Here is a 26,209-nt window from a genome sequence, read left to right on the forward strand (position 1 = left end):
CATGGTGCGCAGAGCGATCAAAGAGCAGTTTGGTGATTTTCTACGCCAGCTCAAGAGCTGAGTGTTATGATTAGTCAGCCTGGCTCTGTGGCTCAGCCCCCAGCACAGCCACCTTCGGGGCTGTGAAGTTGCAGTGTTGACTGCCCATGGGTGGGGACCTCAGTCCCACTGTTACCACTAGGGGGCTTGTGGGCTTCCGATATCCCAACACCCCTCCCGATCAAGGTGTTTAACCCTCAAATGTGTCATATACTGCCCCTGTATGTGTCTTGTGTGTCTTGTCTGTTAACCTACCCAACCTACCTCCCCAAATATAGCTACTACCCCTCCCCAACATCCCACTCTCACCTGAAAAAAAACAAAAGGGCAATCTGTTCCCACAAAAAAATCTTGCCCATATATAGCTGTCCATTTTGCACATGTCCACTGGACACATGTAATCTGGTCTAATTGGCATCACAACTTATTATTGTTGTCCTCACCCCTCTCCCAGGGGTTTGAGTGTCCAAATCTACCTCCAAATTCAGTGTATATGCACTGCTATTGCTGTAGATGAAATGGGCAGCTATGGACCTTCCCTACACCCTGTCTGCACATCCCTAGCTATTTTCTCGACTATCTTTCCCTCTTTGTGCCCCTTTTTCACCACTTTCCTATCAACCCTTTCTTCTTTTCTTTTAAAGAAATTAGCATGGGAGTAAGCACTTCTAAGCAGCAGTAAGTGGGTCTAAGCTTGTTTGCGCAGGGGTAAGCACTGCCTACACAATTTAGAAAAAGAGTACAAGAAACTGTAACTGGAAGTTAGCAGTGCTTACCTCCACGCAAACCCACTTGCAACTGCTTTAAAGTGCCTTAATCACTCTGTATCCAATGGCCCGTGTTCTGCCTAGCAACAAAATGAACAGCTTCTGCAAGTCTTTAACCCAGGACCCTGCACACCATAGACAAAGTGATTTACCACTAAGCCATGCCAGATATACATAAATTGGATGTTTTCAGAAACATATCATCCAGCCCAAAAATGCAACAGTACAGAGAATGTATACCAACATCTAGATGTATGTGTGTGTAAATATAGTAATATCTAAACAGATACAACATATATATATATATATATATATATATATATATATATATATATATACACACACACACATATATATAAATATATATGAACATATATACATGCAAATGCCTACATCAATCCATATATATATCTATAGCTATATGTCTACATATACACAGCAAGTTACATATATGTACGCAGATATGTATATATGTAAGTATATACGGACATAATTATATATATGTAAGCAGATATATATATATATATATATATATATATATATATATATATATATATATATATAGGTATATATGGCCATACATCTGTAGATACCAGTGGTAGATTAACAAAAACTAATATGTCCACATGCACTGTTAATGGGGTTGAGAGGCCCCAGACAATATACATCTTGTATGAATAGGCATACCCCCCCCCCACAGCCAAACACATCTGCCCTGCAATACACTACCAAGTGTTGCAGATCCCATAATCAGGACCTAACACAACAGGGGCACACGATGTTAACAGTACTACATCTGACCTGTATGATGTCAGGCTTGCATTGGTAACATATCATGCAGTACAGTCTGCCTCCCATAGGAAATGTAAAATGTAGAAGCTATCAACATCCCCAGGATACATATACACAGACACATATATGCAGATACAGATACACAGACACACACACACACACACACACACACACACACACACACACACACACACATATATATATACATATATACACATATACACATATATAGATATACATGTGACTACACATATGCACGCAGAGATATGTACAGTAAGATACATATGTAGAAGGTGCACACAATATGGAACAGCTACTATGCCTACAGTTAGCACCTGAACAACTGGACACTGTATGGGCCACCCATACAAATGACAATTGCTGCCTGCAACATATACTCACAGAGAGGTCATAGGAAAAAACACCACACATAGGTTTGCAGAAATGGAAAACCTTTATTCGTGTACTAATACAGGTCTATATGCCATGTCATATAGCTGTTCAGACACTGGCACTCATATAAACAGAGTAATGCAACTGTGAAACAGTTATACTATTATAGTAGTCTGGAAAGGTTCACAACTGTTGCTGTCCAGGCCAAGCCCTTCAAATTGTACAATAGTAAAGACAGACTGAACCACAGGATATCAAACAATCAACAGTATGTAATGCAGGTGTATAGATCAGCAGCCCCTATCTACACTCTGTACAAAGTCACTAGGTGGTAAAGACTTCAGTTGACCAAATGGCATGTAACTGTTACATAACAAGGCATAACTGACACCATCACAAGCACACTGACAAACAGAACAGCCTGCATGGCAGGAGGCAGTAGGCCTGCATTAACCCAATTTATGTAAGTAATGTAAATATAGGTGAAGTATAAGGTACTGTACATCCAGATACCTTAAGGCAGCTCACCCCTGATACCCCCACATTTTGTAACAGCCTAGGTCATTTATGGTGCACCCCTCAGAGTCAATAATACAGGGCGATACACCATCTTACATACAGTGGCCTCTGGAGTGCAAAAGGGCATACATGTATTGTGTAGGTGAAGCCCACACATATATGGCCCCAGCCCCACAATATCTGTGGGGGATACAACAGTAGTGGACTGTTGGCAGCAATGGCAGTGTGATATACTCACAGCTCACTACAGAACAACCTCTGACAGCATGTCATATGTGCAAAGCTTGGTATGTAGGTGGAGGACAGAGGCTGCAACACAGGCACATATGTGGAAAACTGTTGCCATACACTAAGCAAGTTGCGGGTGTTACAGGGCAGCCTGCAACATAGCCTTAGTCAGGGAATTGAGGTTAGAAACATAAATTGATGTAGCCATGTACTGATAGCACTCAACACACACACTGCCAGTGAAATATCTGACACAGGATCTGTATGGTGGAAAAACAAAACATGAAAGGCACACCTCAGGCCACCAAGAGGATAGGCCCACAGTTGAGAGCTATGCAGACAGACTGCACTCTAAGGTAAATTAGTATGTACACATACCCTGTAACACCAGTGCGATACAAAGCATAACACAACTCTACTCACACTCTGTCTGTAGTTCTGGAACCTCCTACAAATATGTACCTGGCCTGAGTGTGCCAGTTCTCTAGTAAGAGGTATTCCTACCTGCTTTCTGTAACACTGATGCCCAAACACAGGAAGAATGTCCATCACACAGGAAAGGTAAAGGGACAATGCCCACATGATGTAAGGATTTATAGTAAGTGGTTGCCATGACAGTGGTAATTGGAAGTACTGCACAGCAAGCTGCATGCAGTTAGCAAGTGTAGGACACTTATTGATGCAGAGGCCATTACCTGATCAAGTGCATTACCTACTAAAGCCAGGCTGCAATGTACCCAAAGCAGTTCAATCCATTCATGGAGAGAAAGCAGGAAAGAGAGAGAGAGAAAGAGAGAAAGCAAAAGCGGAACAAAAAACAGCTCATCAAACTAACAGCCAAAGATGCAGGCATTTAGGCAGCTGCCATTCATAAAGACATCATTCCCATAACAGGTATGTGAAGTATATGTACATGTATTAGAATGTAGTACCTGGTCCATCATAAAGGGATAGATGATGTGGAATGAGTTATATGTGCCACCAGGTGTTGTTGTGATGATGTTCAACTGAACAACTGCTATGGACAATAGTGCCTGTCTCTGTGGGTATTGAGCCATAGCTGTTAACTGTGCAGGTCAGCAGTGACAGACAAGATGTAAGTCATCATAGTGTGGCTGGCAGTGTGTGCACCATGGATGTGTATGTCACATGTTAGTCCCTTGTTGGAACCACATTGCCCCCGTCTGTGAAGTATGCAATTGGAATATGGGGAAGTATAGCAGGTACACATGTGGAGGTGGTCAGGATTGGTAGATATATAGGACAATCTACAGTGGTGGTATGTGACACATGTAGTGGGTAAACACCGTGGATAATGTGTGTGGTCTGTGATGTGGACGCCTCATGGTCCCCAATATAGGCACAATGAGAACAAGCCTCCCACCCACTGCCCCTCAAAACAGCAGTCCATGTCCTGAAGGTGCCTGGCCTGGATGCTGAGCACGAGGAGCATGTTGGCCATGGGAATGTGTACTGGATGCCTCAGACTAATGTAGCACATCCCACATGTGTCTGTGGAGCCCGGTATGGAACAGACCCTAGACCTGAGCTCAGGGGACAGGAACATGTCTGTGTGTGCCCTTGGGGGGGCAACATCCCCTGGGTGATTCCAACTGATGGTATTGCTGTAACAGTACACGAGGAGGCCCCAGGTTGGCTCACACATGTGATGTGGCCAGGTATCATGGGCAGACGGATGTGGAGAGGTGGATCAGCTGGCCAATAGAACATATACATGTTATTGTGTCACTGTTATAGAACATTTGTTGGTAGTGATAGTCTACACAATCCCAGTACATGTCCAACAGCATGCATAGATATCCACAGTAACACAGGCTGTCAGATGTGTAGCAATCTCAGAGCAGCCATACAACTGGCATATATGTAACCATAGTGGCCCTGACAATGGCATGCAGGTGAATAGTCTGTAACAAGTCAGCAATGATAGTTTTCACACAGGGGACATGGCTACAATCACATAGCAGAATATGTGGTGCAATACAAATTTTGTCCAAATGGTAGTTAAGCTGTAGAAATACCTAATGAGTTGTGTATACAGTCTATTGAAGCTGATATGGTGTGTGGGGGGGGGGGGTGACAGAGCTGTGTATTACAAACTGTGGTAACCTTGATGTATGAGTTGTTCAGACCTGTTTCCATCTTTATGTCTTTCAGGCAAGATGTCACATGGCAGGTTACCTGTGCATTCAGCAGATGAAAATGAGATCAGCAGCAACCACCTGGTACAGCACTACCAGCTGCTCTTTGGCAGGACAGCCCATGAGCAGCAGGAGCGGACTGCCCTGTGGAATGATCTAGCCCACAGGGTCAATATGTCGGCTTGCATAACCGCAGTTATGAGCAGGTCCAGCATCATTTTCGGGACCTGCTTCGCAATGTCCTTCGGTGTGCTGCTGCAGTCCGTGGGGATGACCTCACCACGGGGCGGGGCATGCCATCCATCCCCCACAGACACATGTGGAGGAGCTCCTGGTCAGCCTTGTGGCACCCGCCTGTCCAGAATGCCAACAACCACTTGACCCCTTCATGGAGGTGGGTGTCACCCACACACCAGCCGAGGAGCATGCAGGTAAGGACACAGGGCACATCAGTAGACCACTGTTGTGTAACTATCCACTGTGGTAAAGGTAGAGCATGCATATCTGACATGTCATAAATATATTGTGTTACTGCATTGTAGTGATAAACAGATCTCCAGATGTGGTAGCATTGTGGGAATTTACCATTAATGTATGGTAGTACTGCACCCAGCCAGTAGCACTTCCACAGGTGTGGCCACTGACATTGCATATCTCACCCTCTTATGCAGGTCCCTCCGGGATAACAAGAAAGCATCCTGTGGCTGGTGAGTATGCATTATGAAGATGCATGCCAACACATCGGGCATGTAATGGTGATTGTATATTCCATGCACACATCTAACACACCTACCCTGAATGCATGCTGTACATGTGCATGTATTGTTGCTGTGAAAGGCACTATCTCACAGGGGCGACCATGATGAGATATTGAAAAGGTATGTCACACATCTGCATGACAACTAACATCCTATCATTGTGGAATGTGTCCACAAGGAGTAACATACTGTTGGTAGACATGCCCTACAGCAGTAACATGTTCTGAACAACACCCATATACAGTGCAACACCAGTGTATATACCTGTAGGACAATGCCAACTGCTGCAGAGATACACTATGGCATAAGGCATTACAGTAATCCACAATATCAGCTGGGTCTAGGCTGCAACATGTAGTCTTCAGTGTATGGGACACTGCAAAGTGACACAAATGTGTAGGGCTTACCTGTCATGCATCTGCATAAAAGCTGGAGGGGGGGTCTCAGCATGACACACCAGTGCACTGCAGCAAGGATCCTAAGGATGGTAGGAATGGCTCTATCTGTGTATAGTCAGGTCCAGGACCTGTGGCAACCATAACCCTACCCACACTGCAATAGTGATGGCATTGTGTGAACACCATGGGATGTGCACATGTGCAGATCTTGCAATAATGCAGAATAGGGGGATATGTGTAGGGTAGACTGAACAAACACTGGTAATTGCAGAAGGCCCATGCTGGTGTACCCCTGCCATGAGCAGTGACTGCTGTAGTACACACAAGAGGTGTGATAAACCGTCATGATAAGGGTGTGCACACATATGCCCACATGGTGTGTATGCATTGCGGTCAGCAGCCGCACACATAGCACAATCTGTAGACACTGCATGTGAAAGTACTGGACATATGTCACATACCAGGCTTGTGTACTGCTAAGTCCACTGCTGGTATTCAGAGCAACTGCATATCATTCTTGTATTTCTGGGCACAGTGTTTGTATCTGACAGACCTGTGGGAGGAATGTTTATTAGCTTTACCTGAATGTTCCTATGCACAGTACCAGGTTCCACATTACTGTTATGGACATACATCTCACTCTGATAGTGTACACACTATGACCACAGCTTAACAGGTTGGGTGTAAATGGGATATTAGTGGCTTCTTAGTCACATAAGGTATTGGGGAGTTGCTAGTGTGCCAGGTTTGTTGTCATAGATGTGTGTCAATCAGTTGTATTTCCTGTTTGCTGCCTAACCCTTTCTTCTTTTCTTTTAAAGAAATTAGCGAGGGAGTAAGCGGGAGTAAGCACGTTTAAGTAGCAGTGAGCAGGTCTAAGCCTGTTTGAGCAGGGGTAAGCACTGCCTACACAGATTAAGCAATTTAGAAACTGAGTAAAAGAAACTGTAACTGGAAGTTAGCAGTGCTTACCTCCGCGCAAACCCACTTACAACTGCTTTAAAGTGCCTTAATCACTCTATACCCAATGGCCCATGTTCTGCCCAGCAACAAAATGAACTGCTTCTGCAAATCTTGAACCCAGGACCCTGCACACCATAGACAAAGTGATTTACCACTAAGCCATGCCAAATATACATAAATTGGATGGTTTCAGAAACATATCATCCAGCCCAGTAAGGCAACAGTACAGAAAATGCATACCAACCTCTAGATGTATGTGTGTGTAAATATATTAATATCTAAACAGATAAAACATATATATAAATATATATATATATATATATATATATATATATATATATATATATATATATATATATATATATAAACATATATATAAATATATATGAACATATATACATGCAAATGCCTACATCAACACATATATATGTCTACACCTATATGTCTACATATATGCAGCAAGTTACATATATGTACGCAGATATATATCTATGTAGGTATATATGTAAGCAGATATATATATATATATATATATATATATATATATATATATATATATATATATATATATATATGGCCATACATCTGTAGATACCAGTGGTAGATTAACAAAAACAAATATGTCCGCATTCACCGTTAATGGGGTTGAGAGGCCCCAGACAATATACATCTTGTACGAATAGGCATACCCCCCCACAGACAAAAACATCCGCCCTGCAATATACTCTCAAGTGTTGCAGATCCCATAACCAGGACCTGACACTACAGGGGCACAAGATGTTAACAGTACTACATCCCATCTGTATGTTGTCAGGTGTGTATTGGTAACATATCATGCAGTACAGTCTCCCTCCCATAGGAAATGTAAAATGTGGGAGCTATCAACATCCCCAGGATACATATACACAGATACATATATGCAGGAACATATATATATATATATATATATATATATATATATATATATATATACATACACATATATACACATATATAGATATACATGTGACTACAATTACACACGCAAAGATATGTACAGTAAGATACATATTGTGGAAGGTGCACACAACATGGAACAGCCACTATGCCCACAGTTAACACTTGAACACTGGATACTGTATGGGCCACCCATACAAATGACAATCACTGCCTGCAACATATAACCACACAGAGGTCATAGAAAAAACACAACACACAGGTTTGCAGAAATGGAAAACCTTTATTTGCATACTAATACAGTTCTATATACCATGTCATATAGCTGTTCAGACACTGACATCCATATAAACAGATTAATGTAACTGTGAAACAGTTATACTAATACAGTAGTCTGGAAAGTTCACAACTGTTGCTGTCCAGGCCAAGCCCTTCAAATTATACAATAGTAAAGACAGACTGGGCCACAGGATACCAAACAATCAACAGTATGTAATACAGGTGTATAGTTCAGCAGCCTCTATCTACCCTCTGTACAAAATCACTAGGTGGTAATGACTTCAGTTGACCAAATGGGATGTAACTGTTACATAACAAGGCATAACTGACACCATCACAAGCACACTGACAAACAGAACAGCCTGTATGGCAGGAGGCAGTAGGCCTGCATTAACCTAGTTTATGTAAGTAATGTAAATATAGGTGAAGTATATGGTACTGTACATCCATATACCTTAAGGCGGCTCACCCCTGATACCCCCATATTTTGTAACAGCCTAGGTCATTTATGGTGCACCCCCCAAAACTCAATAATACAGGGCCATAAACCAGTGTTACATACACTGGCCTCTGGAGTACATAAGGACACACATGTATTGTGTAGGTGAAGCCCACACATATATGGCCCCAGGCCCACCTTATGTGTGAGGGATACAACAGCAGTGGACTGCTGGCAGCAATGGCAGTGTGATATACTCACAGCCCACTACAGAACAACCCCTGACAGCATGTCATATGTGCAAAGCTTGGTGTGTAGGTGGAGGACAGAGGTTGGAACACAGGCACATATGTGGAAAACTGTTGCCATACACTACGCAAGTCACTGGTGTTACAACATAGCCTGAAACATACCCTTAGTCAGGGAATTGAGGTTAGAAACATAAATGGATGTAGCCATGTACTGACAGCACTCAACACACACACACTGCCAATGAAATATCTGACAGAGGACCTGTGTGGTGGACAGACAAAACATGATAGGCACATCTCTGGCCACCAAGAGGATAGGCCCACAGTTAAGAGCTATGCAGACAAACTGCATTCCAAGGAAAACTAGCATGTGCACACACCCTGTAACACCAGTATGAAACAAAGCATAACACAACTCTACTCACACTGCCTGTAGTTCTGGAACTTCCTACAAATATGTAGCTGGCCTGAGGTTGCCGGTTCTCCTGTAAGAGGTATTCCTACCTGCTGTCTGTAACACTGATGCCCACACACAGGAAGGATGTCCATCACACAGGAAAGGTAAAGGGACCATGTCCACATGATGTATGGATTAATCGTAGGTGGTTGCCATGACAGTGGTAATTGGAAGTACTGCACAGCAAGCTGCATGCAGTTAGCAAGTGTAGGACACTTATTGATGCAGAGGCCATCATCTAATCAATTGCATCACCTACTAAAGCCAGGCTGCAATGTACTCAAAGGCACAATCAATTCACTGGAGAGAGAGAGGGAGAGAGAGACAGAAAAAGAGAAAGCAAAAGTGGAAAAAAAAACTACAGCTCATCAAACTGACAGCTGAAGACACATGCATTTAGGCATCTGCCATTCATAAAGACATCATTCCCACAACAGGTATGTGAAGTATATGTAGCTGTATTAGAATGTAGTACCTGGTCCCTCATAATGGGATAGATGATGTGGAATGAGTTATATGTGTCATCAGGTTTTGTTGTGATGATGTTCAACTGAACAACTGCTATGGACAATAGTGTCTGGTCTCTCTCTGTAGGTAGTGAGCCTTAGCTATTAACTGTGCAGCTCAGCACTGACAGACAAGATGTAAGTCGTCATAGTATGTGTTGTGTAATGAGAAATATGTATAAGATGTGGCCAATAGCTGGTAGTGGAAGTCATGCCATTATGATGGACATGTGGGAGCCATGGCCCACGACTGACAGGATACTCAGGTGAATCTGTAATGTAGCATGCCAGAATGCCATAGGTGTGTAATAGGGTTACCTGCAATCAGGTCCCACATATACCCCATTAATGTCATGCCATGTCCATATGTGGCACCTGTATGTGTTGTAGCAAGGCAGAACAGTGCCGCTGTGCAGGAAGGTGTTGTGAGATTGTGGAGCTGATCTCTGAATGTACCCCACATATAGGTATGCATATGTATACAAATGTCATGTATAATATATAAGGATATATATGTATATCAGCATGTATGTGCAGAAATATACATACACCCAGTGTGCACATATATATGACATCACATATATCTACATATATATAGATATATACCTATATACACATGTCTACATATGTACAAACACACACACAAACATATATGTATGTAAAGACATGTCCCCAATATCACTACCACAATGATGTGTGCTATGTGTGAGGCAGCAGCACACATAGCAATACACACAGATATCTACAGCTGGCAGCGTGTGCACCATGGATGGGTATGTCACATGTTAGACCCTTGTTGGCACCACATTGCCCCGTCTGTGAAGTATGCAATTGGAATATGGTGAAGTATGGCAGGTACACATGTGGAGGTGGTCAGGATTAGTAGATATATAGGACAGTCTACAAGGGTGGTATGTGACACATGTGGTGGGTAAACACCGTGGATGGTGTGTGTGGTCTGTGATTTGGACTCCCCATGGTCCCCAATATGGGCACAATAAGAACAAGCCTTCCACCCACTGCCCCTCACAACAGCAGTCCACGTCCTGAAGGTGCTTGGCCTGGAGTCTGAGCAGGAGGAGCATGTTGGCCATGTGAATGTGTACTTGTTGCCTCAGACTGATGTAGCACATCCCACATGTGTCTGTGTAGCCCAGTATGTAACAGACCCTAGACCTGAGCTCAGGGGACAGGAACATGTCTGTGTGTGCCCTTGGGGGGAGGCAACATCCCCTGGGTGATTCCACCGGATGGTATTGCTGTAACAGTACACGAGGAGGCCCCAGGTTGGCACACACATGTGATGTGGCCAGGTATCATGGGCAGATGGGTGAGGAGAGGAGGATTAGCTGGCCAATAGAACATATACATGTTATTGTGTCACTGTTATAGAACATTTGTTGGTAGTGATAGGCTACCCAATCCCAGTACATGTCCAACAGCATGCATAGATATCCCCAATAACACAAACTGTCAGATATGCAGCAATCTCAGAGCAGCCATATCACTGCCATATATGTAACCATAGTGGCCCTGACAATGGCATACAGGTGAATAGTCTGTAACAGGTCAGCAATGATAGTTTCCACACAGGGGACATGGCTACAATCACATAGCAGAAGGTGAGGCACAATACAAATTTTGTCCAAATGGTAGTTAAGCTGTAGCCATACCTAATGAGTTGTATATACAGTCTGTTGAAGCTGATATTGTGGGGGGGGGGGGCGGTGACAGAGATGTGTATTACGAACTGTGGTAACCTTGCCATATGAGTTGCTCAGACCTGTTTCCATCTTTATGTCTTTCAGGCAAGATTTCACATGGCAGGTTACCTGTGTATTCAGCAGATGAAAATTAGGTCAGCAGCAACCACCTGGTACAGCACTACCAGATGCTCTTTGGCAGGACAGCCCATGAGCAGCAGGAGCGGACTGCCCTCTGGAACGATCTAGTCCACAGCGTCAATGATGTCGGCCTGCATAACCACAGTTATGAGCAGGTCCGGCATCATTTCAGAGACCTGCTTCACAATGTCTTTTGGTGTGCTGCTGCAGTCCAGGGGGATCACCTCACCATGGGGGGGCCATGCCCTCCATCCCCCCAGACACGTGTGGAGGAGCACCTGGCCAGCCTTTTGGCACCTGCATGTCCGAAACACCAATAACCACTGGACTCCTTCGTGGAGGTAGGTGTCACCCACACACCAGCCAAGGAGAATGCAGGTAAGGACACAGGTCACATCAGTAGACCACTGTTGTGTAACTATCCACTGTGGTACAGGTAGATCATGCATATCTGACATGTCATAAATATATTGTGGTGCTGCATTGTAGTCATAAACAGATCTCCAGATGTGGTAGTATTGTGGGAATTTACCATTGATGTATGGTAGTACTGCACCCAGCCTGTAGCAGTGCCACAGGTGTGGCCACTGACAATGCATATCTCACCCTCTTATGTATGTCCCTCCGGGATAACAAGGGAGCAACCTGTAGCTGGTGCGTATGCTTTATGTAGATACATGCCAACACACCGGGCATTTAATGGTGATGGTATATTCCATGTACACATCTAACACACCCACCCTGTATGCATGCTGTAAATGGGCATGTATTCTTGCTGTGAAATGCAAGGTCTCACAGGGGCAACCATGATGGGATATTGAAAGGGTATGTCACACACCTGCATGACAACTAACATCCTGTCATTGCAGAATGTGTCCACAGGGAGTAACATACTGTTGGTAGACATGGCCTACAGCAGTGACATGTTCTGAGCAACACCCATATACAATGCAACACAGTGTTTATACCTGTAGGACAATGCCAACTGCTGCAGAGATATACTATGGCATAAGGCATTACAGTAATCCACATTATCAGCTGGGTCTAGGCTGCAACATGTGGTGTTCAGTGTATGGGACACTACAGAGTGACAAAAATTTGTAGGGCTTACCTGTCATGCAGTTGCATAAAAGCTGAGGGGGGGGGGTCCAGCATGACACACCAGTGCACTGCAGCAGGGATCCTAAGGATGGTAGGAATGGCTCTATCTGCATATAGTCAGGTCCAGGACCTGTGGCAGCCATAACCCAACCCACACTGCAATAGTGATGGCATTGTGTCATCACCATGGGATGTGCACATGAGTAGACCTTACAATCATGCAGAATAGGGGGATATGTGTAGGGTAGACTGAACATACACTGGTAATTGCAGAAGGTCCATGCTAGTATACCCCTGCCATGAGAAGTGGCTACTGTAATACACACAAGAGGTGTGACAAACCGTCATGATAAGGGTGTGCACACATGTGCCCACATGATGTGTATGCATTGCAGTCAGCAGCCACACACCTAACACAATCTGTAGACACTGCATGTGAAAGTACTGGACATATGTCACATACCAGGCTTGTGTACTGCTAAGATATGCAGTGCTGTGGTCCTATGGCAGATCAAGGATGTGTGTGTAAAATCAATAAAGGTGTGTGGACCCCCCCCCAGCCATGGTATGCTCTGATGGTTGTCAGTGTAACCATTTCTGCAGTGGTCATACATGGTCTGTTGATGTTGACAGCTGTAAATCAGGCATCAAGCAATCACCAATGACAACTGTCCACATATCATCCCAGGTATGTGTTGCTGAAAAACATAGGGGCTGTGAGAAGTAAAGCTGACATAACCCTTGCAGGCCTTGAACCCAGGACCCTTTTCACCAAAGTCACAACACTTAACCACTACACAATGTCCACTGTGGAGACAGCTGTTGTTTTACCAATATAGCTGTCAATACACATATTGGATAGTATTGAACAGTTGGCTTTACGTCCTATATTATGTAGTCTTTGTTATTAATATGACTGTTGTATCACATATGTTGTTTTATCATAATGTACACATAGCAGATACATACGGTGAGATACATGTGAGAGGGTATACATAACCGTGACATTTAATCATGACAGGAATATGATTGTATACATATCATAGGTGTATATATGTTTACATGTACATGTATACTCATACATATGTCTGTATACACATCTGTATAGTGCTACATATATATGGCCATGTGTACATCTCTTCGTATGTACATATGTATATATATATATATATATATATATATATATATATATATATATATATATATAGGTATACATATATGTACATATAGATATACGTGGATATAGCTGTATATGTATGCACATCCTATGTGTACAGATATGACTAGTTATGTTGGTATATATATATATATATATATATATATATATATATATATATATATATATACAACTATATGTGCATACATATCTATTCTGATATACATACTACTGTCATATCTGTATATATCTACAACTATATGTACATATGTATCACTATCTGTATATGTGTAGACATATATATTGCTCTGTATATGTATATATCTGAGTGTGTATATGTATATCTATGTACATATACATACCCATCTATATATGTTGATATGTATATGTATAATCATATATATATAGATATTTGGATAATTATATGTACATATATTTTCATCATATGTCCTGGACATGGAATGTAGCCCTACCCCATCCCCTATAGTCCCAACTTCGTAGTGCAAGGGGATGCCAGGTATGTATAGCAGGTATATTAGTAGACTATTGCTACTGTAATTGGGATTGTCTTCCCAGACATGGTGTGTGTGGGAGGTCACATCTGCTTTTCACATGTGTGCCATTGGCTACTGACAGATATCCTAAGGGCATCATATTAAAGTACCGCTGCTAGCATGTCATGCCCCTGTGGACTGCAGCAGAGATATTGGCCAATATATGTGGACATTCTGATGCACTCTGTAATGTCCAGAGGTATACACAGAACCCCTTACTGCAAAACATGTGTACCATGCCTAACAATATGGATGTTAACAGCCATGTAGATGGGTATAACACAAAACGACTGGTATACGTATGCCACTATAGGTTATGCATTCACACACCCCTGTCTGGCCTGACACATAATAACCGCTGATACAGGGGTGCCATGGCCACATATTACCCACTAGATATTGACATACATCTGTACACCATTCCTCTGCTCTGTCTGACATACATGACTGTTAAGGGAGGCCCAGCTGCAGTACATCTGGCAAGTACCTGCACATGACATCTCACTGGGTATGTACACTAAGCTGCTAGGCATGTAACAATGCACTGTGCAGGCTACAAGCAGACTGGCTCAACACTGGCAAACATTTCCCATGGGAGAATGCACATATACCTGCATATATAGCAGGCTCTACAGGTATGTCACAGCACAGGGTAAGATACACCTGCATGAAAGAGCATAATCACAACCAATGTAAACACAGCTACAGCCACATATGGTAAGCTAGCATACTATTACAGTATATGGACTATCTTTTCAACACCATCCTCATATGTGCCACTCACAGACTAACCCTACATATACTGGGCTGCTACACAGTTTGGTCTGATGGCTGTCTGTGGTATGGGATATGTGCATGCATGGCCCTACAAACATGTAAGCCAATACAGTAACATACAGTGGAGCAGCATGTAACATCAGATAGGACAGGACCTAGAGAAATGACATCTACCACAGTCTGTACACAGGTTAAAGTACATATTAACAATACACACACTGTCAACATTCACCATAAGTACACAGACCTCAGTACTGTACAAACAACCACAGAATATCCAGGTTATGTCATCAAATATAACCCCTACTGTACATAATATGTGTAGCAGTCTGATATCTCACTGGCTTGTTATCAGATATGATGACATTAATGATGGTGTACAGCACATATGCACCTCTTAATGCATGACATATGTACAAAGGTTGACAGAGTTGTGGCTGGAAGCACATACACAGGACCAATATTGACATGCTGCTGTGATAACCTCATACATTTACTGTTGTAACAGGGTTTGTTGCAACATATGTCCTATGAGGGATATGAAGTCAGTAACTGTCACTGCTTTCATCATCTACAGACTGCAATCCTCACACTACCTTTTGCAGTTCACAGATAGATGCTCTGTAAGTAACACATGAAACCAAAGGCACAACACACTCTCCAGTCTGCAGATGACCCTACAGATGGGGATTCCTCATAAACATACAACTGACATGGCAGGTATTAAAACATGTAGGACAGCCATATCCACACACACACACACACACACACACACACTGTTAAACCAACATTACTCCAAATGCAGTATAGCAGCTCTTGCAGTCTGTAGTCAGGTCAGTCACATCCACCTCCTGTGTGTTGCCCTGTTTCCACAGTGTATATTGTTAGAGGTAAATCCCCAATCCATCTGAGATGCTGTTTGCCAAACAACAGATCTAGTTCCTGCTAACAATGAATGAAAAGGGCCAGCACCAACATGATATTCCTAGATACTGGAGTGTTTCCATGCAATTGGCTATGGGAATGTTACCACAGCTGTTCCACGTGCAATCATCTAGGGGGAGGGCTGCAATTTATGCAGAGGCCACCAGCTGATCATGAGCATCACTTAAAATACACATGCTGCTGCCTAAGCAAAGAAGGTGTAGGTCTCCACATCCACCAGAGAGGAAGTGAGAGAGGAAGACAGAGGCAAAGACAAATCAGGAAGGGGTTGGAGAGTAAAACTTAAGCATGTTTGTGTCACATGCCTACCAGCACAGAGTATCAAACCCCTGACAACTATGTAGTGCTATTACATTTCTAGGCAGTTATTGGATACACCACATAGGCTACATGTTGTGGAGCTCTCAGAATGTATATGTGATGGTGAGTGACATCTGCAACAGGGATATGCTAGCTATACGGTAGGTGTAGTACACGTACCTGTCCTCATAAACAGGTGCCAGCATCAGCACAGCCACATTCTCACAGGGACACACACACATTGACACACTTGGCAGGGCCAAGAATACAACCCATCACTAGTGAGATTGCCACAACACATTATTGTGCAGGTATCACATGCACTACAGGGGTCATACAGAGGTGATATGGGCAAAGAGTATGGGGAGGTGACTGACATCAGACAGCATGCTTCAGTATGCCAATGGGGGTTGTAGTGAGTGTGGATATGATCATACGCATCATACAACACACACAAACACACAGGGTGCCAGTAATGACATGCATTTCTGCATGAGTGTGTGGTGGTCAACTGTACCAGATGGTTATACAAGGCTAGGTGATGGGTATAACTTGGCATCAGGCCACATTACAATGGTTAGCATTGTGGCTTAGGGCTGTAGTTTCTGCATTTACCCACACAGGTGGGTATTGTATCCCCATCCAGTCATCTGGGTGACTATTGTGTGTGGCCAATGCTGTGCATCATTTGCCATGTATGTGTTCCTTAGTCCTTGACATGGACAGTGTCTAGGATGGGCACAAGCCCTACATGCATGTACAGTGACGTGGTACTGTACCTGGGGTGTCTGGCCCATATTGTGTACACAGATTATCATCAGATGTGCTAGTCCTGGCCACCTGTGGTGGGAACTGGTAATGGACAGCAGGTTTATCCTGCGCATACACTAATAGCATACTAACGGCATTCCCTGGTATCAGTGGCATCTGTCCATACAGAGCATGTTTTCAGGCATGGTATGTCTTTTGTGGGTCACATGTGATGGCATCACAGGTGTTGCAGGTGTCCAGTGGGAAACATGGGGAAGGTGCACTGTCTGCATATATGTGCCTATTGGACAGATTGATAGGGTGCCATGCCCTCTGTAGCCATCTGCAATCACTCCATAGTTACTATCAGTGGCCAATATGCAGTGTACTACCCACATATTGGCTGTTGCCTAGGCATGCGTGTGTGTGTGTGTGTGTTTGTGTGTGTGTGTGTGTGTGTGTGTGTGTGTGTGTGTGTGTGTGTGTGTGTGTGTGTGTGTGTGTGTGTGTGTGTGTGTGTGTGTGTGTGTGTGTGTGTGTGTGTGTGTGTGTGTGTGCGTGTGTATGAGACATGGGTTGAGAGTGCGCTCTGGGTAATACTGGGGTTGCTAAGTGTGATTGCCTTGCTTTGCTGTCATGTATGACTATCAATTTGCACCCCAGCCTCTCTGCTATTTCACATCTTTTATCCCTGTACGGTGGACATTGTGATATGTACTAGGCCTACCATATGAGAAATTTGCTAAACCCACTGTGCATTGGGCTTAGGTGTCACACACTCACCTCCTCACAGGATACAAGTTACTAACACACATACATACACATACACACACACACACACACACACACACACACACACACACACACACACACACACACACACACACATACCTGTCATGTCTTTGAGTAGACCCCCTACCTAACTAGTTTATTACACTACAGCACTACGCAGTTATAGTAAACACCACGGCGATTACTGGAGAACTCCTTCGCCAAAGGTGTATATCACATTGGATGACATCAGCAGGAGTGGCAAAGTAGGACATCCGAACTGTAGTGAGTGTGGCTAGGCTAAAATGCATTGTTCCCTATACAAACAGTGACGCACACAGAACATCCACAACTGACATGTGGGGTATAGAACCCCTAACAGAGGTCTATAGCACCCTACAGCATGGAGCTGCTATAGGAAGCACTACAGGGATTACTGGAAATCTCCTTCCCCAAAGGTGTATTTCGCAATGATTGACATCAGCAGGATTGCCAAGGTAGGGCATTTGAAATGCACTGAGTGTGACTAGCCTGAAATGTCTTGCTCCCTACACATGCATTGAAACACACATGAAACATCTAGAACTGCCGTGGGTGGGAACAGAACCCTACCAGAGCTCTATATTACATTACAGCAGTACACAGTTACAGGACACGCTACAGAGATTACTGGGCTACACAGCCTTCCCATAGGTGTATTTCTAGGTGGATGACATCAGCAGCCTTGCCAAGGTTGAGCATTTGAATTGTAGGGAGTGTGACTACCCTAAAAAGCATTGCTCTCTCCACAGTCTGAGTCAGACAGACACACACATGAACACACTTGCCAAGTGTGGAATTAGAACAGCTACCTAATTAATGTATCACACTACAGCAGTACTCCATTACAGGACGTGCTATGGAAATTACTGCACAAGAATTTTCCTAGAGGTGTATTTCTAGGTGGATGACATCAGCAACCTTGCCAAAGTTGAGCATTTGAATTGTAGGGAATGTGACTACCCTAAAAAGCATTGCTCTCTACACAGTCTGAGTCAGACAGATGCACACACAAACACACTTACCAAGTCTGGGATTAGAACAGCTACCTAATTTATCACACTACAGCAGTATGCAGTTACAGGATGCACTACAGAGATTACTGGACTACCACTTTCCCAGAGGGTATATTTCTAGGTGGATGACATAAGCAGCCTTGCCAAAGTTGAGCATTTGAATTGTAGGGAGTGTGACTACCCTAAAAAGCATTGCTCTCTACACAGACAGGCACACACTTGCCAAGTCTGGGTTTAGAACAGCTACCTAATTTATCACACTACAGCAGTACACAGTTACAGGATGCACTACGGAGATTACTGGGCTACAACTTTCCCAGAGATGTATTTCGAGGTTGATGACAGAAACAGCCTTGCCAAAGTTGAGCATTTGAATTGTAGGGAGTGTGACTACCCTGAAAAGCATGGTTCTCTACACAAACAGAGACACACAAGCAGTGGCCATGTCTGGGAGTTGAACTCCTATCTAACTATTTTATTACACTACAGCAATACGAAGTTATGGGATGCACCACAGAGATTACTGGACTGCAATTCTCCCAAAGGTGTATTTCACAGTGGATGACCTCAGCAGGCTTGTCATAATAGGGCTATGCGGAGGGCAGTGTGTGTGCATGGGCCATAACCCATTCATCTAGAGGCTGACACGTGGCATGCGGGCACACACAGGGTAATATTTCACAGGTACGTGTATACAGCTGCTAGATGACTACTTCTTTGTGCAGTCATGTTGCACAGCTGGCACGTGCACCTCATAGTCTGTTATGCTGACAGATACAGGTGGCTAGTATCTGTAGTGAGTGTCATCTGACCCTCGTGTGGTTGTGGCCCTTTTGCTGTGTGCTGGGTGGAACAGGCCTGGATGGCTCCTTGTCACAGTCACCCCCTTCCACACATCTATGTACATCTACCTTTGGCTTATTATAGTGTGTTGTCCTTACATATATGTCTGTATTCCTATCCACTGTGTGTGCAAGGCATGAGTGGTGCATACTGACGAGTGTCTGCACTAACAACTGCGACTGCCAGATATGTCTGCTCCACTGGTGTTTGCAGACATGGCCTTCATGTGTTTAGGTGTGTGAGCATGCCCAGTATGATCTTTCAGTATGTTGTTGACTGACATTGCCTTCATTTCTCTAAGTGTGTGAGCATGCCCAGTGTGCCCGTCTGTATTTAATGTGTGGATTGAGTTCAGGTAGTTTGTACTGCAGTGCTGGCCGTTGTGCTGTACAGTGACAGGTGACATGCTGTTTCTGCAGGATATCCATCAAGCATTTGGCATTGACTGTTCCTATATTTCTGCATAGGATGGGGGGGGGGGTCACCTGACTATTTCTACATTTCTACACAAGATTGGGAGGCACACCTGACTGTTACTACATTTCTATGTTGGATGGGAGGCACACCTGACTATTTCTACATTTCTACACAGGATAAGGGTGGCACACCTGACTCTTCTTACAGGACTACATGGGGGGCACACTTGTCTATTTCTACATTTCTACACAGGATTGGGGGGCACACCTGACTGTTACTTTATTATTACGTAGGATGGGAGAGGCACACCTGTCTATGTCTACATTTCTACACAGGATTGGGAGGCACACATGACTGTTATTACATTACTACATAGGATGGGGGGGGCACACCTGACACTTGTACACATTTGCTATGACTGTACTGGTATGACAGGTACTCCATTTCATTCTGTATTCTTGCCTATCATGCTGACTAGATGCATACTAGTGTACTACAGAGCATATCTTTGGATGCACTACATATAAGTGTCTGACGTCCTACCTTTCAGAACTAACATCCCACTGCCTGACCTGTTGTAGTCTGTCTGTGTAGGCCTGGGGGGGGGGTTAACCATAGCCATCATTCAGGGGCCATAGTACAGGCTCTGTTTGGGTATGTATACACCTGTCCTGCTGGCTGAGACTGTTATTGGGTATCTGAACTACCCTGACTGGCATGTGTGGGTCATATGGACACACATGTCACTCAGTACATTTCCTGCAGTGGGTTTTGTCACCCTGTGTAGTACTGGCTACTATGGTGACTCCAGTATGTGTTACAGATGTCATGGTGCCACTATGGGTGTCTACTGTCTGCTGCCATAACATTCAGCCACCCTATTCCCTTGTATACTCACATCCATACCATAGATACAGGTAACAACACATTCTACTCCATTTGGCAATTGGTATGTCAATTGACTTACCATGAGGGTGTGCCAGACATGCAGATGGTGCTGGAGGACTGCCTATGTCGGATGCACATAGTACATGCCCTATACATGGTTGAACACAGGTAGTGTCATGTTTGGCATCCATTGTACTGTATGTGCGAGTCAGAGAGTGAGGTGTCATTCCCTGGGTCCCTACTGCGTCAGTGTATGTGCTATGCTTTGTCTCTTTGCCGCAGCCTCAGCATACTGGGCACACCTCCATCTGCCTACTGGGGCAGGCTCAGGTTGTTCCTCCTCCAAGTCACTCTGTGCCTGTGCAAGCCTTGGCATTGGTGGGGGGCTTTGTGGCTCTGCCCCATGCTGTTCCTGCTGCAGCTGTTCCCGCAGGATCATATTGTGTAGCATGGTACATACCATAACAATTTGGGTACATGTAGCTGGTGAGTACTGCAAGGGTCCACCAGATGTGTCCAGACACCGGAACCGTGACCCGAGCATCCCAAACATAAGTCTGGTCTGTGCGTGTGCCTCATTATGGCGTTTTTGTTCAGGTGTGTGTGCATTTCTGATGGGTGTCATCAGCCACAGCTCCAGTGTGTAACCGGCATCCCCCACTAGGTGAATGTAGGGGATGTCCCCATTGGCAAATCTCTGGCACAGCTGCATCAGCTGCCATATGTGGGAATCGTAATAGCTTCCAGGGCAGCCAGCACACACATTCATTTTAATGCCCTGGGCATCACATACAACCTGGCACATGATGGAGGGGATGCCCCTGCGGTTGATGTAGGCCCTACCCTGATCACCAGGTGGTGCTTTGATATACATGTGCGTGCAGTCTATAGCATCCAGATTTTTTTATGTAGGAAAATCCAATAGGACATTACGGGAATGTATTAGAGAACATCTGTATGCCATTAATAAAGAGAACACAAGTAATGCCTTGGCACAACATGTAATTGACAATGGCTTGACACATACCTTTAAATTTAGGGTCTTGGAAATGGTGAAAAAAACTAATAGACTTGGTAATATAAAAAATTACACTGAAGAGGTAGAGTGTAGATGGATATTGAGGCTACAGGCACACAGAGCATATGGCTTGAATGAAAAGATCTCACTTAAACCATTTTTGGCGGCTAGACCTTACAAACACTGAGCCTATTTGTATACTTATTGGTATCTTCTTTGGGTTATTAGTATATTATTTTAAATATTACCATAAATATGAATGCCCTATTGATGGTGTTATTTGATGCACATGAACTATTTTGTTTGTTTTATATTATTTATTGTTTAGATGGTTTTATAAAATGTAGAAGTGTATCTTTAAATTTTAATTGCAAACTCTAATTGAATGATTTCTTATGATTGCTAATTGTTAATACTATTTAAGATGATGTATAATGTTATACAGTTATTGAAGTCTGATGAAACGTTTTTTGAACGTGAAAGCACTCACTTGGATCCTGCGTTTGTGTCATTCTATTAAACTCTTGAAGTGAAGACTGGAGTTATTCATCTTTTACAGCTGTGGTGTACTCCTTTTTTTGTTTGCTCTTCTATAGCATCCACTCCTTAGGGTATTCTGCTATTTGGTGGAAGGTACACATATTGCTGGCCAACACGTCACGGGTGTTGAGGTAATATATGTGCTCACTGGCATGTGCTGACATGGCATCCAGGAATTGGTGGAATACTATGGATGCTGATGCCTGTGAGAGCCCCATGATATCCCCAGTTGAGCTTTGGGAGGTACCTGTGGCTAGTATTCCTAGGCCTACACATACCTTGGTATCCACTGGGATGGGTTCCCCTTGGTCAGTTTGGTGTGTCAGTTGTGGCCGGCACAGCGCAACAATTTGCTGTAGAAGGTCTCTGTCCACCCTATAGCACTCCACTATCTCCAGCTCGTGTAGACCCTGGTAGGTTACCCTGGGTCTGTACACTCTTCTCCTTCTCCTCACTGTGGGTTGATCAGCAGCATTCACATCCTCACCACCCTCAGCCTCTTGCACATGTTGTTCTATGTTACCTGCTGCAGCCCTTCTCATTTTGTAGGTTGCTAGGGTAAAATTTCCCCACTTGTATACACCGGTGGTGTAAAGTGTGGGAAAAACCAGAGGGGAATGTGTTTGCATAGTTTATAGTAGTGTTCTGGCCTGGGCTGGTCTGCTGCCTGTGTAATTGGCTGATTCTGATACATTTCCCCTGCCAGCTAAGCTAGTTCTCCTTGATTACCTTTTTACTGCTGTTCTCCCTTCCCACTGCCTTTCTGTTTAAGCCCAGTTGCACACCGCGCAATCACAGTGCTCAAATGTGCACAGTGCTATTTCCTGGTTTAACTTCTTTTTTCTTCCTGTAAAGCCTGGTGCGTGGCGCACACACCCGCTTAGGCTTAGAGTGCTAAGCATGTTTGGACACACCTCCTAGCTTAGATGTACTATGCTAGGAGCAAATCTGAGCCACAGGGCTCCAATCCACTTACAGTATGCCTGACACTGCCCCCATGATGTCACCTAACTGCTAGGCTTGCACCAAGCTATTCCTACTCTTACACTGTTGGGACCTGACTCACATGCTGGGGAAAACTGGGATTCACTATAATTTCCCTCATTTGCATAAGATTGCCTGCTAATGCATAGTTACATGTCTCACACTGCGCCTCCCCCCCTTAGCAACCACTACTCAATGGCCATGTTGTCTTCTGCCTGCCATTGACTCACATGGCAGAATATTAATTTTAGTTAGGATGCTTAATTTAGGTTCATTTTGTTATTTTCCCCCGATCCCGTTTGCGCGCTGCTGCCCTACACTTAAACAGCCGAGATCGGCAAAAAAAAAAATAACAGTTGATTTTTGTATTTTCTTTTAATGTTTGCAATGACAATGGCCTTATATTTGGCCATTGGCATGCTTACTACATGATATGCAGCCTTTATTTGGTGTCGTCACAGCTCCATTTTGGATTTTGCAGAAATGTACTCGGTTACTAACTGAGTACATTTCTACAGATAGCACTAGTCCTGCACAGACAGTTGCAAGCTTCCTGGATTGCAAAATCATCTCATTTGCATAGATTTCTCCTGCAAATGGGGTGATTTGCATACAAGGGCTTCATCCATGCAGGATTAGAGCAGGAGCGCTCGTACACGCATCTGCAGGCTGTCCCTGGATCACACGGCAGACATATTGCCTGCTTGAGCTCCTGCACCGATCTTACACGTCGTGCAAGCTTTTGAGAATCTGAGGGTAAGAGTTTCAGTAACAGGCAAAAATAGAAAACAATAAAAGAATGCAATATATATATATATATATATATATATATATATATATATATATATATATATATATATATATATATATATAAAAACACAAAAATTACACTGTTAATAGAGGCAGTGGATACTGAGATATGACATTATCTGGTATCATAAAACTGCTTGTAATGGAAGATTAAAGGGAAAGGTAATTGTGAGGTTTATTTAGTGGGTAAGGTGTGAGTTGAGAGATGTGAGGTAAGGTAGGAAGGGATGGGATGGATTAGGTAGTTTCCTGATGTGAGCAGATCCATGAGCTTAAGAGAAGAGTTTTAGTTGCTTTTTAAATTGAGTCATATTTGAGGTGTTTCTTATGTAGTTGGGAAGTTTGTTCCAAGCTTTAGATACATTATGGTTGTAGAGAAGTTTATCTATGTTTCTGCTGGGTTTATATATGTTAAGGAGTTGTTAGTCAGTGCTTCTGAGCGGTTTGGTGGGGGTGTAAAAGGAAACAAGGGTAGAGAGGGAGGGGCAAACAGAAGTTTTGTATAGGATGGAGTGTGTGATTTCAAGTTGTGCTATAAGAAATTGGTGGTGGAATTCTGGCCATTGCAGTTGTTTTTGTGCAATGCAAAGGACTGATCTGTAAGGTTGGTTTGTTGCAAATCTGGCTATTTTATTATAGGTTTGTTCTAGTTGTGAGATTAATAAGGATTGTAGGTTTGTAAGGATGGGTGCGGTATAAAATAGGCCTGGTAGTAGGAATGCTCTGGCTAGGGATAGTTTAGCCTCAGGAGTAAGGTATTTTTTGTTGCGATACAATAATCATAATTTTTATGTATCTTTTTAATACACTGGTGAATGTGATGGTCAGATTTAAGATAGTCATCTTTTATAGTGGCAAAGAGTTTTGTATGTGGATCTGCTTTGATGATAGTGTTATCCAGTGAAGAGATGGAGAAGGAGGATTTATGAACTTAGAGTGAATTAGGTAAGAAGAGTAAGAGTTTAGTTTTCTTAGGGTTTAGGATTAGCTGGTTTTCATAAGCCATTTTTCAATGGTGTTGAAAGTGTTTTGTGTAAGAGAAAGGAGATGAGACATGTTATAAGAGGAGGTGTTGTGGATTGAGTCATCGGAGTACTGGATATGAGTACAGTGGTTGTAAGCGGAGTAAAGATTGTTGGTAAAGATATTTAATAGAAGTAGGACAAGGATAGATCCATGGGGGACCCCTGTTTTTACAGGTAAGAAAGGGAAGCAAGAAGTGAGCCATCGGACAGATTATAGTCTATTATAAAGGTAGCTGGAGAACCACTGCACAGTGGAAGGAGAGAGGTTAACTTCAGTTAGTTTTGTTAGCAGCAGTTATATAATAGAGTTCAGAAATCATGGAAGATGAGGATACAGGGCCGGATTCACGATGGCTTGCACAGAGTCTAAGAGTAGAGTAAGACTCCATGCAGCCATCATGTCCGACGAGCGATCCAGGAACAGCCTGTAGGGGCGTGTAAGAGAGCTCCTAAAACGGCTCTTACATGGACAGGGCTGGGACACGCAAATCACCTCAATTGCAGGTGAAAGGCATGCAAATGAGGTGGATGTGCGATTCAGGAAACC

The sequence above is a fragment of the Protopterus annectens genome, chromosome 2.part0 (assembly GCF_019279795.1).
Source record: "Protopterus annectens isolate FY-2018-M chromosome 2.part0, PAN1.0, whole genome shotgun sequence".
NCBI classification, from domain to species: Eukaryota; Metazoa; Chordata; order Ceratodontiformes; family Protopteridae; genus Protopterus; species Protopterus annectens.